At 48.5% G+C, this 12294-nt stretch overlaps 1 protein-coding gene across 5 annotated transcripts in view; it reads left to right on the top strand.

Annotated features, from left to right (window-relative positions):
* The window catches only part of PSMA8 (proteasome 20S subunit alpha 8), a 418402-nt gene that overhangs the window by 123419 nt on the left and 282689 nt on the right, over positions 1-12294 (top strand). The gene's annotated exons all lie outside the window — the stretch shown is intronic.

Here is a 12294-nt window from a genome sequence, read left to right on the forward strand (position 1 = left end):
TTACCTGTAGAGGCTTCGGAAACTGCCATAATCCTTTGTGTAGTCTTGGTTCCAAGTGAATGGCAACAGACGGCCTGTGAAAGCCCCAAAGCTCTCCCTGCCTTGGGCTTCCTTAACAATACAGTGGAGTATTGTCCTCTGAGAAAGTGAGTGCAGTAAGGACAGCGCAACGGACATCCATGAATTTCAAATGTGTGGACCAACATAAAGGGCGCCACTCCACGGCAGTTAACCGAATGATGCAATTTGAAGGGTGTGAAGCCCAAACTATTCTTTTAGCTCGCTCTTCTTTTTTTTTTTTTTTTTTGTCTCGGTGATTCTGTAGAATTCAGCAGTGCGTTGGGAGCAGGCTTACTAGTTGGCGTCTGGCTGAGCGTGCCCTGCTTACCCATGGTACACTCTGGCACACACTCTCTGGAACCAATCCGCGCTGCACCATCTTGGTACACAAACGCCATCATACTTTCCCAAAACTATCTTTCTCGTAAAGGGAATCCCCTTTGTGTGTAGCACTGCAAAATCCATGGACAAAAGTGGACTGTCACCTTGATAAACCGGGCAGCGGCTCTATAGTGCCACGAGGCACTAAATTGTGGTGCACGTCCTGCTACGGGGGACTGGGGATACAGACCGGACTCTAGTTACAATTGACAGGTTTGTTGTATCCTGTCCCGGCACTGCGGCGGCCGGGGGACAGGATGTGCGAGGCCGCGGAGGTAGGCCTCAGTGGCGCAGCTCCAGCGGGAGCTAATCTCACACACACACACACACACACACACACACACCCCCACACACCACACACACCACACACACCCCCCCCCGGTTTCTCTGCCCCGGAACTGGCTCCTCTCCGTGAGGGGCGAGGCTTTTATTTAGACGCCCTGCGTCACCGCGTAGCGGGACGCAGGGCGGATACAACAGTCCTCCTTTATTTTAACTTAAATCAATAACAATACATGTCACATACATTTGCGAATACTTAAACTACAAACCGGTGCTTCCCCTTATTAGAGTCCTCGTGGGGCTGATCACCACACATAGTCCTTGAGCCGAGTTGGTGGCACTTCTCAAACCATATCCCCCACCCCTGGAACTGGGCCCCACTGTCTCATTGGGTGTCTCACCTTCAGTGTCCGGCTCACCCATTTCTGGTTCATTCCACAGCTCCCACATTCTGTCATCCGCTTCTTCTCCGCCATGCGGGTGCTCAAGTTCTCCATCACTCGGCAGGTGGTCGTCTTCTTGGGGACAGTCCCTGTCGGTCTATAGGTCACTTGGCATGGCCTTGAACCACGACGCATTTCGTGTCACTTGTCGGTGTCCTCTTTGTACGGTTATCATGGTTCCTTGTCTCTTACTGATGGTCCATGGGACGGCCTCATAGCGAGAGTCCAACTTGGATTTCGTCAGATTCCGCAGCATGACCACCTGGTCACCCACCGGTGGTTGGATTGTTTCACCCTTCTCTTGGCACTCACGTGCACATTGGCTGCAGTTCTCCTTTCTTCTGTTCGCTCATTGTCAATTGTTAGGCAGAAACCTGTGCAGTTCCCTTAGGGACCACTGCAAAAGATTTAGGACTACAGGTTTCTGCCTAACACTGGTGTACAGCGGTGGGATTTGTATTGAGTATACATTTTAGTGTGCTTATAGATACCTTCGTGCAACTAACCACAAAGCTTAGCGCAAAGAAGTTATTTTCTAAACCTGTCAACTATGGAAAGTTATAGTCGAGAGTCCCTTGCTACAAAAACTGCTGATTGTTTAAGAGTTCTCTGTAAGCATAAGAACCTCCTGACTAAGGGCAAGAAAATGGAGCTAATAGAAAGGTTGTTAGCAAACCAAAGTCTGGATGGTGGTTCAGAGGAACCTACCACTCCAGCAACTGTAGATAACAGCAATGATATTGATATGAATGCTAGTATTGATAACTTTGAGGCAGAAGAGGAGGGGGAAGATGATGTAGTTGTCTCCCCTGGGCCTCTACCTGCCCTGCCAGCTGTCCCTACTGGACCTTTACCAGGTCCCACACTTAATCCTCAATATATGGAACTAGAAAAAATGAAGCTTGAATTAGAATTCAAAAGAATTAGTGTTCAATCAGAACAGCACCAAGAACTAAGGCTCAGAGAAATGGAGCTCAACCATGAGCTAGAAATGAAAAAATTGTCTGTGGAAAGTGCTTCTCTCTCCGAATCCTCTAGGAGTTCCAGTGCCAAAAGACCCCGGATGCCTAAGGAGTTGGTGGGTATGTATGAGCCTAAGTTGGATGTGTTGGATTGGTTGAGTTTGTTCGAATATAATCATGGGCTTCCAGAACATTACAGGAAATGAGTTACTTTCCTGGTTGTTCTCTAGGCTCCCCCCGTTGCAACTGATGTGGGAATGGAGTTGGGGGAGGATAAAAAGGATTATGCATGTGTGAAGCTAGCTTTGCTAGCTAGATTTTGGAAAACCCCTTCCCAGTACCTTAAGAGGTTTAGGACCCTCAAAAAGCATGATGGTACCCCTTGGGCTACCTGGGTGAGTGAAAGTTTGAAGAACTTAGAGGGATGGATTAAGGGTTACAAAGTGAACCCGTATGAGGGAATGAAGAATCTTGTGATGTTGGAGTCAATTTATGATGCCTTCTCTCCTGAGCTCAGACAGCACTTGGCTGATTCAAAGGAATTAGATTCCAAGAAACTAGCTAAGGCTGCTGACTTGTGGGTTGCCAACAGGGCTACTCACAAGGACTCTGGGGTAACTCTGAAAAAGGATGAGGGTAAACAGCCAAAAAAGGACTCCAACGAGAATTCTAATAATTCCAATCCCAAAGAGGGCCCCAAACAGAATAAGGGTAAGCCACAAGGGAAACCAAATCAGAGTAGTGTACCCTCTGGTGGTAAACCAGAAGGAGATCAGAGCAAGCCACCATTCCAGAAAGCATTTGGTAAATGCCATGTTTGTGGCTCGCCTGACCATGTGAAAGGAGATCCCAGATGTAAGGGTAAACCTTCAGCGGTCCAGCTTGTCTCCCTAGCCTTCGCTCCAGAGGAGGAAGTACAAATGGCAAGTGGAATCTTTCTACTACTGGCTGATGAACCCATTGGAGTCTCAGCCAGTGTTTCTTTAGTGTCTCTGGGTCTGTGGGAACAACAGAATCTAGATGTCTATAACTCTATCCCAGATAATACTAAAGAGTATTATAAGGACAGTGTCCAGGTGAATGGTCAGGAGACTCCTGCCATTAGGGACACTGGGGCCAGCATAACTGTGGTGGATTAATCTTTTTTTCAGGCTGAGGATGTTGCTAAGGCACCCAAACGCCTCACCAAGTTAGCTGGAGGGCCTGTGCATATGCTTCCCCAATTACCAGTTCTCATCCAGTGTAATGACATGACTGTGAAGATACCTGTCAGCATACAAAGTGAGGTACCAGGAAGCGTTCTGTTGGTTAATGACCTGAAAACTCTTGGAGTAGTGTCACATACCCCCAGACCTCCTAGTAAAAGGTTACAGGAGCTCACCAGACCTGCAAGGGAGAGGACCCTGAGAGGTACTCCCAAGAAGATGATGAAGAAAGATATCACTCCTACTCCACTGGAGTTACAACCTGCTATAACTGAACAAAAAGAAGCAAAGGGGAAACCCAAGACTTCCAAGAAACAGCCAACAGCAAGCACCCCAGTGCTTCCAACAAGGACTTCCCCTAGGTTGTCCAAAGTTACACCTGTAACTCCCCCTCCAGCTGAGGGAGGTACAGCCCTGTATGGTGGAGCTAGACTCTGAAGAAGAGCTAGTGGAAGGCCAAGAACTCATTGGAGATCTGGATACTGTTGACCATCCGGAGCTGTAGTCTTTACTGGCAGAAGGTGGACCCAACAGGGCAGACTTCAGTAAGGGACAGAGAATGTCCAACTCTGGAAGGTCTTCGCCAACAGGCAGCTTCTCAGGCTGATGGGCAAGAGCCTGGAAAGTATAGGTTACACTGGGAACATGGCCTCTTCTAAGGTGAACCAACTGAGTCTGCACCTGGAGACTACAAGCGGCTTGTAGTACCTCAAGAAAACAGACAACCGTTCTTGCAACTGGCCCATGAGATTCCTTTGGCTGGTCACTTGAGTTTCAAGAAGACCAAGGAAAGGCTCTCACTCTACTTTTATTGGCCAAAGATGGGGGCTGAGGTAGATAAGTTTTGCAAGAGCTGCAATACCTGCCAGACTTCTGGTAAGGTTGGGGTCCAAGAATGTGGCACCTTTAGTGCCTCTCCCAGTTGTGGGAGTCACATTTGAGAGGGTAGGGATTGACATTGTTGTCCCCTTGATCCCCCAACCTCCTCGGGCAACAGGTTTATCCTTGTTGTAATAGACCATGCTACTAGGTACCCTGAGGCAATTCCTATGAGGCCTGTTACAGCTCAGGCTGTGGCTAAGGCCCACCTTGTTATTTTTACCAGGGTTGGGTTTCCTAAGGAAGTAATCTCTGACGGGGGGTCACATTTTACCATGTGCCATGGCCATGTGGAAAACCTGTGGCGTTACAAGTTCTCTACCGCCTACCACCCTCAGACAAATGGGTTAGTAGAAAGGTTCAACAGAACCATGAAGAGCATGATAGGTGCTTTAGAGGATCCCCTTAAAAGAAAGCGGGACCTTCTATTGCCATGTCGTCTTTGCTTATAGAGAAGTCCCTCAGGAGGGAGTAGGTTATTCTCCCTTTGAACTTCTCTATGGCCAACCAGTCAGAGGTCCATTGGCCCTGATTAAGGAGGGGTTGGAGAGTGCTCCTTCCCCCAAGCCAGTCAGAGTGACTATGTGATAGGTCTCCGGAGGAGAATGTCACAAATGATGGCAGAAGCAAGTGATCACCTGAAAGCTGGACAAGCTTTGGTCAAACATTGGCACGAGCAAAAGGCTAACATGGTTGAGTTCAATCAAGACCAGCTAGTTCTAGTTATGATCCCAACAAGGCAGAGGGCCTTGCAAGATAAATGGATGGGACCCTTCAAGGTTGTGGGTAAACTTGGAGAGGTAAACGATCTGGTGGACTTGGGCAATCCCAAGGAGGCTCCCAGAGTCTTCCACACCAATCCACTAAAGGCATATGTCTCCAGGCCTGAAGTAGGAGCCTTGCTCCTAGCTTCAACGGAAGAGGAAGCAGAGAGTGAAGCTCTCCCTGATCTCCTCAAGGCTTACCCTTGGACGAAAAGATTGAAGGAGTAAATCTCTCTTCAAATCTGACACCTGAGCAACAAGAAGAGTGCAAAGCCATGTTAAATCAGTTTGCGCCTCTGTTCTCACTTTCACCAGGCTTGACCCCTTGGGGACAGCGTGATATACTCACTGGTGACTGTCTGCCAGTCAAAAGCAGAGGATATAGAAGGTCAGAAAATGTAAGGACCCACATCAAAGGGGAGGTCAAGAAGATGCTTGATCTCGGGGTAATAGAGCCCTCTACTAGTCCATGGTCTAGCCCAGTTGTTAGTACCAAAGGCAGGATCCAAAGAGTTGAGATTCTGTGTGGACTATAGAGCTCTTAATGCAGTCACCAAGACTGATGCCCACCCTTTGCCAAGAACAGATGAGTTGGTGGATAGACTTGGTTCAGCCAAGTTCCTCAGCACATCTGACCTTCCGTCAGGCTATTGGCAAATAGCCCTGACCGACCATGCCAAGGAGAAGACTGCATTTTCTACCCCAGTTGGCTTATACCAATTTAACGTTATGCCTTTTGGATTGAAAAATGCACCTGCGACATTCCAAAGGATGGTAAATCAGGTTCTGGCTGGGATGGAGGAATTCTGCATGGCATACTTGGATGATATTGCAGTATTCAGCCAATCCTGGGAAGAGCTTAACCCCCTAGGACATGTTTTGCAGGCTCTTGGACAGGCCAATCTGGCCATAAAGGCAAGTAAATGCCAAATTGGTCAGAGTAAGGTGGTCTACCTTGGGCATGAGGTAGGAGGTGGAGAAATAAGGCCTTTGCTCAGTAAGATTGAAGCTGTGCAAAATTGGACAACACCTACTACTCAAACCCAGGTGAGAGCCTTCCTAGGCCTCACTGGGTATTACGGGAATTTCATTGAGAACTATGGGACCATAGCTTCTCCACTGAATGTAATCTCCTCTCCAAAATTCCCCAAGAAGGTCAAATGGAATGAGGAATGCAATCAGGCCTTTGAAAACCTGAAGAACGCTCTTTGTCAAGCACCAGTATTGAGAGCTCCTGACTACCACCAAACTTACATTGTGCAGACAGATGCTTCTAATGTAGGTATGGGTGCCGTCCTTAGCCAACTGGATGAGAAAGGTAGGGAGCACCCCATTTGCTTCATCAGCAGAAAGCTGAAGGATCCTGAGACAAGGTGGGCAACTATCGAAAGAGAATGTTTTGCTATTGTGTGGGCACTGAAGAAGTTTAGGCCATACTTGTATGGTTCTACTTTTGTCATTCAGACTGACCACCAACCCTTGAGATGGTTGATGCAAATGAAAGGGGAAAATCCAAAACTATTGAGATGGTCAATCTGCCTGCAAGGGTTTGATTTCACCATTGAGCACTTGTCAGGGTGTCACCATCAAAATGCTGATGGTCTCTCTAGGATGTATGGTATGAGATTCATCCAGGAGTGGATTAAATCCTCCTGTCCCTTAGTCTGGGGGGGCGAGTGTGAGGGAGAATTCTCTGTAAAGGCTAATTTCCCAAACCTAGTGAGTCCCCAGCAGCTTTGCTGGATTTTTGGGGTTCATTTTTTCTCCTGCTAAGAGTGAGACTCTTTTCCTCCCACTCTTAGACATGATTTGAGGTGTTCCTTTGACTTTGTATGTGTTTTTTGGGCTGTGGGGTCCTTTACCCCATAGGGCTTCATGTGTTTTGATACATGGGTTACACAGCACCCTCCGTGCAGCAACCCAGGGGTGTCGTAGAGACCCCCAACCATAGACTCCATACCCTGGGACTGACTACTGTCTCCCAGGGCATGTAAAGTAACCATTGGCTTTACTAGTCTCAAATTGTGAACAGAACCAGTACAAACCATCATATTGTGGACATACTGGTCGGGGCAATTTGATTGCCCTGGGGTCTGTTGTTCGAGGGGGCACTGTCCAGTTCCCCCGACCGAGTTTTGGCTGGTGGCAGTGGATACTACTTTTTATATTCGACCGCGAATATATCCCTATGGGATTTTCCCATTGTTCGAGACTACCACTTTTTAAAATAGCCTCCAACATACCGCCGGTTTATTAAATGAATATAAATTCACTGCTTGGTATTTTTTGCCGAAACTTGGTTCCAAAATGGCGTTTGTGTTCGCTTCTGTGACTACAACCCAAGTCGAGCCCTTTGTTCCACTTTTTGGCGGGCTTCTCCACAGAAGCCTCCAAAAGTGGTGCCACTGTCTGGGTACCACAGGGGGTGTGGAAGGGGGTTTAGGCACCCAGGACTGAGTTTCCTCGGCAACTCAAGTCGCACTCTTTTGTGATTGGCCCAAGTGGTGAGCCGCCCGGCTCACCACTTAGCATGTTTGAGTGACAGCTAGGCTGAATGACTGGGGGTTTTCTGCACAAAAGCAGGGCTTTGGGGACTGGAACTTCAGAAGTCGCCACAGGACCTAAAGAATCTGAGGAGGGAGAAGCCGAGCCGACCTGCAACGACGACACCACCGGTGGAGCCCTGCTGACCCGTCTCACCACTTTTCCTAACGACAGAGGAGATCTCCAGCCCGGAGAGTCTTCTTCCTGTGACTGGTGGGGATAACCAGTTTGCCCGTCTTTTCACCTTCCAGGACCATCTCGTGGCCGCCTTGCCCGTGCCAAGCACCCCAGCAACCAGAATAACACAGTTTACCACTACCGCGAAGAAAAAGGGTGGTACCTTGTAACCGGGAAACTCTGCGTCTGGTTTCTTCCCTGGCAGCGCAACGACCTCCAGCTTTCCTCCACGTCGAGACCTCCTCTTCCTCTGGACGAAACACCGACTTGCACCCACTGCCAGGAACAACTGCCCCCGCTGGAGCGTTCTTCCCATTTTCAGGTACTGTGTCCCGCCTGGCTTCCCTTGCGACAGATCGTTCAGGGTGACGGTAAATCCTCGACTTTCTAACCTGGGTTAGCCTGGGACCTGTTAAGTAACTTTTCCTGACTTGATCTCAATCTTTTGTTAACTATTTACCGAGACTCTTTGGGCATAACCCCACTGTGTGATCCTGGACACATTTCGCTTGGTCTCTCTAAGAGTGGGCCTGGCATTTGAACTTCCTTGCTCTCCAGTAGACTTTGCCTAACCTGCCTCACTGTGGTTATTTGAAAAGTATTGAGATGTCTGCTTGCATAACTCTGCCTTTTTCCTCTATTTTTAAAATAACTTATTAGAGTGCCATCTTATGTTAAGCGCTCACCTCTGTCTGAAAATAAGTCGTTTCACACTAAGACTTGTCTAATAAGTAATCAGGGTTGTATATATATAATAGTGACTGTGTGTTGAATTTACTTTCCTCTTTTTGTGCTAATGTAATTTACAAGTGTGTCTTTAAATAAATAATTATATACTTTTACACCAAAGCTCTGGTCAGTGTTTGCTTGGGCTACTGTGTCTCTGTACCCATTGTGTATACTCTATATACTGCCTAACTCATCTTGAGAGAAGTCTGACTGCTCAGCTACAGCTATCAGGTAAATATGGGTGGTACAGTCTGCTACCAATTGGGTTTACTACCAACCACCTGTAGTCCTAAATCTTTTGCAGTGGTCCCTAAGGGAACTGCACAGGTTTCTGCCTAACATCAATCCTGTCCGGGATTCTGCTGGGGTGGTGCGTTATGGAAGACTTTATGACTGTGCCAAACATCAGGTCTGCCGGCGGGACGCCAGTCGTGCTGTGAGGTGTGACCCTATAGTTTCGCAAAAACCGATACAGATCAACTTGCCACGGACTAGCATTTGCTCTTGATAGCCTCAGGACCTTGTTGAGTGTCCTCATATATCATTCCACGTCCCCATTCGTCTGTGGCCACCTTGGCATAATGTGGTGGTAACGTATGTTAAGTTCTTGCAGGCATTGCTTAAACTCCTCCCCTTGGAATGGTGGGCCATGGTCACTCTTGATTCTTGTGGGTAGTCTGTGCGTCGCAAAAATTTTTTCCATCGCAGGGATAACCACCTCCGCTGCCGTGGAGTTTACAATCTCGATTTCTGGTTATCAGGAGTGGTCGTCAATGGCCGCTAGGAGGTAGAGGCCTTTTTGCAGCTTGCAAAAGTCAATGCTTATTGCGTCCCATCTGCCAAGTCCTTGCACCGCCGATTGGATCGGCTCTGGGTCATGTGGCGCTCCGGTAATTTGGCATGGTAGACAGGTGTTGATCAGTCTCTCGACTTTCTCGTCTATTGCAGGAACCACACTCTATGCCGGATGCAAGCTTTTGTCCGTGCCATTCCTTGGTGGCCCTCATGTGGTAATGCCACTATTCTGTCCTGGAGGCTTTGTGGGATGATGATTCGATTTCCCCTGTTGCGTGATGGATAGGTCCTGCCGTATGGTGAACATCCCTGTGAGGAACGCCTTTGCTTCCTGTTGTGGGTGTCCTTCATGAATGACTTCCATTCCCCTGAAATAAGTGTCCTTTACCAGGTTGCAGCACGGGTCTTAGTGTGTTTCTTCTGCGATGTTGTCAATGCTGACGGCCTTTGGTCTCATGGTGCACACCACCTGGCATATATGTTCCTCTGTCTCCTCTGCTACCTGAATTTCCTGTTGAGTCGCCGCTCGAGGAAGCCTTGAAAGAAAATCTGCTGGATTTCCGCTTCCTGGCTGATAGACCAGTTTCAAGTTGTATTGTTGGAGGTCTAATAGCCATTTGGCAATTCTTGCTGGCGGGTGGGAGGACGTGCCCATGAAAATGGGCAGTAATGGTTTGTGGTCTGTATATGTTGTGAACCTCCTGCCATATAGGTAAAGATGGAAATGGCGTCATCCCCATAAAACGGCTATCGCCTCCTTCTCAATGTGAGAATACCGTTGCTCTGTCAGAGTGGGGGCTCTGGACGCATATGCAATTGGCCTTTGCTCACCCTCTTTTGCCACCTGTGTGAGGATGGCCCCTAGGCCTACGGGGCTGGCATCCACATATAGTTCCGTTGGGAGCGTAGTGTAATAGTACGCCATTTTGGTGTCTGTTGACAGTGACTCTTTGATGTTTTCAAAAGCCTCCTGGCAATCCTGCCCCCATTCCCACTTTGTGTTGACCTTGGTAAATTCTCCAAGGGGTTCCGACAGTGTAGCCAAATTTCGGATGAATCTCCCGCAGTATGGGGCCATCCTCAAGAAACTGCGCACTTTGGTCGGCGTGGTGGGTGGACTGGCGGCCTGGATATCTGTGACCTTCTGGGGGTCCAGTGAAATGCCGGTACTGCTGAATGTGTAGCCAAAAAAGGATATTTTGGTTTTGAGGAATTCACATTTCTCTTTGTGAATGGTTAGTCCTGCCCCTTATAGGCTGCCATGTGCAGCCTCTTCATGTGTTCCTCTCTGCCGTTGGCATGGATCAGGATGTCATCACTCACATTTAGGACACCTGGTATGCCCCGGATGACCTCTTGAATCGTCTGTTGAAACACCTTGGCAGCTGAGGAGATCCCAAAACTCAGGCGCTTGTATCTTCGCAGACCAATGTGTGTTGAAAAAGTGGTTATGTCTCTGGATTCCCTGTGTAACTTCAGCTGATGATAGCCTGCTTTTAGGTCCACTTTAGAGAATATATTTGACCCGGTGAGGTCGGCCACGATTTTGTCCAGTGTTGGCGTAATGTGGCGTTCCCGCTTGATGGCGGCGTTCGGTAGACTCATGTCTATACAGATTCGAACTTTGCCAGGCTGTTTTTTTTTTTTTGTGACCACCATCGGGGAAACCCATGGCTTGGGTCCTGTTACTTCTATTATGCCAGCCTTCTCCAGCGCGCTGAGCTTTTTCCACTTGTTCTCGCATGTGGAATGGGGTCCTCCTGTTTTTTACGGCTTTTGGCTGGACCGACTCATCAATGTGGAGTCTGATCGACTTTCCTTTTAAACATCCTATCCCTTTTAGCAGGTTGGGATATTTTCCTAGGAGCTGCTCAACTTCTTGTGAGTCCTTCACTTCGCAGATAAAATTCACCAGACCCAAGTCTTCTGCCGCATCATCGCTCAGGAGACATTCGATGCCAGCGTTCACCACGTAAATCTTGGACAGTAACATGGTTTCGCCGTGGCTGAGGGTGGTGCGGAACCTGCCGACCACGGGTAAAGGTTTCTTGCACCCATATGCAAACAGCAGAGTGTCTGTTTCCTTCAGGTTCGGTTGTGGCTGCAGCATCTGAAATGTGCTCATGGGCATGACGCTCACGGATGCCCCCGTGTCTATGGTCATCCACATTTGATGGTTTTGGATTGTGACCTGGCATTTGCGTCTCCTGAGTCCTTTCCTTGGCGTGGCATGTCCATGGTTAAGTGCTGACACCAGGTAGGCTTTTCTCCCTTTTTCCCACTGTTCCTTGACGGACTCCTGTTGGTCCCCGGTCGTGCCATTCCCCTTCTTCCTCAGTCAAGGAATTTGTTGTCTCCACTCGTCTGGCACTAGCCTGTTTTTTTTCTTGCCCCCACCCTTCTCTTGGGCAGTTTGCAGTGTTTGTTAGGCGCCTGACGACCGGCACACTTTGGGATAGTGGTCCTTCCTGCCACATGCGCTGCATGTAGTCGCTTGTGCCGGGCAGTTCCGCCGTCCATGTCGCGGTCAACCACACCATCCGCATTCCATGGGCCCCGGGATTCGTGGCTGCCATCTGGCATGCGTGTAGTTTCCACCAGTGTCATCCCTCGTTGATTGTCGATTTGTGACTTGGGCTACCATGGCTGTCGTGAGGGCAGGCTGTAGTTTTTGAAGTGTAGTGCCCATGTGAGCTGCCCTGGCCTGTGCTAGCTCCCTTTGACGACCCAATTCAAGAATGCGTGTTAATGAAATACCTTTTTCACTCAGGACCATCTTCATCAGTTTTTTTGATTGGATGCCATTAATGAGCTGTCTCCGAATTTCTTTCTCAATGTCCATGAACTCGCAGGATATTGCCAGTTTTCTGAGTCCGGTGTTGTATGCATCTAAGGTCTCCTCTTCTGCTTGAATGGTGGTACAGAATATAAATGTTTCGTAATCAGGATTCAGTTGTGGGAGAAAATGGGCCGTCAAGGTATCCTTCACTTTCCGGTAAATGTCCTGGCCATCATCGATGGTTAGCGAGTTAAAAATACGTAGCACTTCATCCCCCACATTTAGCAACAGGTG

Source organism: Ambystoma mexicanum, chromosome 5q (assembly GCF_040938575.1).
Source record: "Ambystoma mexicanum isolate Mex_15411 chromosome 5q, UKY_AmexF1_1, whole genome shotgun sequence".
Taxonomy (NCBI): domain Eukaryota; kingdom Metazoa; phylum Chordata; class Amphibia; order Caudata; family Ambystomatidae; genus Ambystoma; species Ambystoma mexicanum.